Source organism: Clarias gariepinus, chromosome 1 (assembly GCF_024256425.1).
Source record: "Clarias gariepinus isolate MV-2021 ecotype Netherlands chromosome 1, CGAR_prim_01v2, whole genome shotgun sequence".
Taxonomy (NCBI): domain Eukaryota; kingdom Metazoa; phylum Chordata; class Actinopteri; order Siluriformes; family Clariidae; genus Clarias; species Clarias gariepinus.
In genome coordinates this window covers 30,705,001-30,710,000 of record NC_071100.1, presented here as the reverse complement: position 1 = coordinate 30,710,000, position 5,000 = coordinate 30,705,001, and positions in this window count along the sequence as shown.

The window sequence follows — 5,000 nt, the reverse complement described above, 5'->3', positions numbered from 1 at the left end:
TGATCAGCCATTCTCATACCAGTATGCCTGGATGTGAAAACTGGGTTGAACGAAGGCCTATTTGACCAATTAAAAATTTTTTTTTTTTAATTATTCACAAAATTAAAAAAAAAAAAAAAAACTATGTGAGGAATAAAACTGAAAAGCCTATAGAACCAGGGAGTCTCCCATCCAAGCACTAACCAGGGCCAAGCCTGCTTAGCTTTATAAATCAGGCTTGATCAGCCATTCTCATACCAGTATGCCTGGATGTGAAAACTGGGTTGAACGAAGGCCTATTTGACCAATTAAAAAAATTTTTTTTAATTATTTACAAAATTTAAAAAAAAAAAAAAAAAACTATATGAGGAATAAAACTGAAAAGCCTATAGAACCAGGGAGTCTCCCATCCAAGCACTAACCAGGGCCAAGCCCGCTTAGCTTTATAAATCAGGCTTGATCAGCCATTCTCATACCAGTATGCCTGGATGTGAAAACTGGGTTGAACGAAGGCCTATTTGACCAATTAAAATGTTTTTTTTTTATTATTTAAAAAAAAAAAAAAAAAAACATATGAAGAATAAAACTGAAAAGCTTATAGAACCAGGGAGTCTCCCATCCAAGCACTAACCAGGGACAAGCCTGCTTAGCTTTATAAATCAGGCTTGATCAGCCATTCTCATACCAGTATGCCTGGATGTGAAAACTGGGTTGAACGAAGGCCTATTTGACCAATTAAAAATTTTTTTTTTTATTATTTTCAAAATTAAAAAAAAAAAAAAAAACTATATGAGGAATAAAACTGAAAAGCTTATAGGACCAGGGAGTCTCCCATCCAAGCACTAAACAGGGCCAAGCCTGCTTAGCTTTATAAATCAGGCTTGATCTGCCATTCTCATACCAGTATGCCTGGATGTGAAAACTGGGTTGAACGAAGGCCTATTTGACCAATTAAAAAATTTTTTTTTTTTAATTATTCACAAAATTAAAAAAAAAAAAAAAAACTATGTGAGGAATAAAACTGAAAAGCCTATAGAACCAGGGAGTCTCCCATCCAAGCACTAACCAGGGCCAAGCCTGCTTAGCTTTATAAATCAGGCTTGATCAGCCATTCTCATACCAGTATGCCTGGATGTGAAAACCGGGTTGAACGAAGGCCTATTTGACCAATTAAAAAATTTTTTTTTAATTATTTACAAAATTTAAAAAAAAAAAAAAAAAACTATATGAGGAATAAAACTGAAAAGCCTATAGAACCAGGGAGTCTCCCATCCAAGCACTAACCAGGGCCAAGCCCGCTTAGCTTTATAAATCAGGCTTGATCAGCCATTCTCATACCAGTATGCCTGGATGTGAAAACTGGGTTGAACGAAGGCCTATTTGACCAATTAAATTTTTTTTTTTTTTATTATTTACAAAATTTAAAAAAAAAAAAAAAAAACTATATGAGGAATAAAACTGAAAAGCTTATAGAACCAGGGAGACTCCCATCCAAGCACTAACCAGGGCCAAGCCTGCTTAGCTTTATAAATCAGGCTTGATCAGCCATTCTCATACCAGTATGCCTGGATGTGAAAACTGGGTTGAACGAAGGCCTATTTGACCAATTAAAAAAAATTTTTTTTTAATTATTCACAAAATAAAAAAAAAATAAAAAAAACTATATGAGGAATAAAACTGAAAAGCTTATAGAACCAGGGAGTCTCCCATCCAAGCACTAACCAGGGCCAAGCCTGCTTAGCTTTATAAATCAGGCTTGATCAGCCATTCTCATACCAGTATGCCTGGATGTGAAAACTGGGTTGAACGAAGGCCTATTTGACCAATTAAAAAATTTTTTTTTTATTTAAAAAAAAAAAAAAAAAAAAAAAATCATATGAGGAATAAAACTGAAAAGCTTATAGAACCGGGGAGCTTCCCATCCAAGCACTAACCAGGGCCAAGCCTGCTTAGCTTTATAAATCAGGCTTGATCAGCCATTCTCATACCAGTATGCCTGGATGTGAAAACTGGGTTGAACGAAGGCCTATTTGACCAATTAAAATGTTTTTATTTTATTATTTAAGAAAAAAAAAAAAAAACATATGAAGAATAAAACTGAAAAGCTTATAGAACCAGGGAGTCTCCCATCCAAGCACTAACCAAGGACAAGCCTGCTTAGCTTTATAAGTCAGGCTTGATCAGCCATTCTCATACCAGTATGCCTGGATGTGAAAACTGGGTTGAATGAAGGCCTATTTGACCAAATAAAAAAAATTTTTTAAATTATTTACAAAATTAAAAAAAAAAAAAAAAAAAACTATATGAGGAATAAAACTGAAAAGCCTATAGAACCAGGGAGTCTCCCATCCAAGCACTAACCAGGGCCAAGCCTGCTTAGCTTTATAAATCAGGCTTGATCAGCCATTCTCATACCAGTATGCCTGGATGTGAAAACTGGGTTGAACGAAGGCCTATTTGACCAATTCAAATGTTTTTTTTATTATTTAAAAAAAAAAAAAAAAAAAAAAACATATGAAGAATAAAACTGAAAAGCTTATAGAACCAGGGAGTTTCCCATCCAAGCACTAACCAGGGCCAAGCCTGCTTAGCTTTATAAATCAGGCTTGATCAGCCATTCTCATACCAGTATGCCTGGATGTGAAAACTGGGTTGAACGAAGGCCTATTTGACCAATTAAAATGTTTTTTTTTTATTATTTAAAAAAAAAAAAAAAAAAAACATATGAAGAATAAAACTGAAAAGCTTATAGAACCAGGGAGTCTCCCATCCAAGCACTAACCAGGGACAAGCCTGCTTAGCTTTATAAATCAGGCTTGATCAGCCATTCTCATACCAGTATGCCTGGATGTGAAAACTGGGTTGAACGAAGGCCTATTTGACCAATTAAAATTTTTTTTTTTTATTATTTACAAAATTAAAAAAAAAAAAAAAACTATATGAGGAATAAAACTGAAAAGCTTATAGGACCAGGGAGTCTCCCATCCAAGCACTAAACAGGGCCAAGCCTGCTTAGCTTTATAAATCAGGCTTGATCTGCCATTCTCATACCAGTATGCCTGGATGTGAAAACTGGGTTGAACGAAGGCCTATTTGACCAATTAAAAATTTTTTTTTTTTAATTATTCACAAAATTAAAAAAAAAAAAAAAAACTATGTGAGGAATAAAACTGAAAAGCCTATAGAACCAGGGAGTCTCCCATCCAAGCACTAACCAGGGCCAAGCCTGCTTAGCTTTATAAATCAGGCTTGATCAGCCATTCTCATACCAGTATGCCTGGATGTGAAAACTGGGTTGAACGAAGGCCTATTTGACCAATTAAAATGTTTTTTTTATTATTTAAAAAAAAAAAAAAAAAAAAAAACATATGAAGAATAAAACTGAAAAGCTTATAGAACCAGGGAGTTTCCCATCCAAGCACTAACCAGGGCCAAGCCTGCTTAGCTTTATAAATCAGGCTTGATCAGCCATTCTCATACCAGTATGCCTGGATGTGAAAACTGGGTTGAACGAAGGCCTATTTGACCAATTAAAATGTTTTTTTTTTATTATTTAAAAAAAAAAAAAAAACATTTGAAGAATAAAACTGAAAAGCTTATAGAACCAGGGAGTCTCCCATCCAAGCACTAACCAGGGACAAGCCTGCTTAGCTTTATAAATCAGGCTTGATCAGCCATTCTCATACCAGTATGCCTGGATGTGAAAACTGGGTTGAACGAAGGCCTATTTGACCAATTAAATTTTTTTTTTTTTATTATTTACAAAATTAAAAAAAAAAAAAAAAAACTATATGAGGAATAAAACTGAAAAGCTTATAGAACCAGGGAGTCTCCCATCCAAGCACTAACCAAGCACAAGCCTGCTTAGCTTTATAAATCAGGCTTGATCAGCCATTCTCATACCAGTATGCCTGGATGTGAAAACTGGGTTGAACGAAGGCCTATTTGACCAATTAAAATTTTTTTTTTTTATTATTTACAAAATTAAAAAAAAAAAAAAAACTATATGAGGAATAAAACTGAAAAGCTTATAGAACCAGGGAGTCTCCCATCCAAGCACTAACCAGGGACAAGCCTGCTTAGCTTTATAAATCAGGCTTGATCAGCCATTCTCATACCAGTATGCCTGGATGTGAAAACTGGGTTGAACGAAGGCCTATTTGACCAATTAAAAATTTTTTTTTTTTAATTATTCACAAAATTAAAAAAAAAAAAAAAAACTATGTGAGGAATAAAACTGAAAAGCCTATAGAACCAGGGAGTCTCCCATCCAAGCACTAACCAGGGCCAAGCCTGCTTAGCTTTATAAATCAGGCTTGATCAGCCATTCTCATACCAGTATGCCTGGATGTGAAAACTGGGTTGAACGAAGGCCTATTTGACCAATTAAAATGTTTTTTTTATTATTTAAAAAAAAAAAAAAAAAAAAAAACATATGAAGAATAAAACTGAAAAGCTTATAGAACCAGGGAGTTTCCCATCCAAGCACTAACCAGGGCCAAGCCTGCTTAGCTTTATAAATCAGGCTTGATCAGCCATTCTCATACCAGTATGCCTGGATGTGAAAACTGGGTTGAACGAAGGCCTATTTGACCAATTAAAATGTTTTTTTTTTATTATTTAAAAAAAAAAAAAAAACATTTGAAGAATAAAACTGAAAAGCTTATAGAACCAGGGAGTCTCCCATCCAAGCACTAACCAGGGACAAGCCTGCTTAGCTTTATAAATCAGGCTTGATCAGCCATTCTCATACCAGTATGCCTGGATGTGAAAACTGGGTTGAACGAAGGCCTATTTGACCAATTAAATTTTTTTTTTTTTATTATTTACAAAATTAAAAAAAAAAAAAAAAAACTATATGAGGAATAAAACTGAAAAGCTTATAGAACCAGGGAGTCTACCATCCAAGCACTAACCAAGCACAAGCCTGCTTAGCTTTATAAATCAGGCTTGATCAGCCATTCTCATACCAGTATGCCTGGATGTGAAAACTGGGTTGAACGAAGGCCTATTTGACCAAT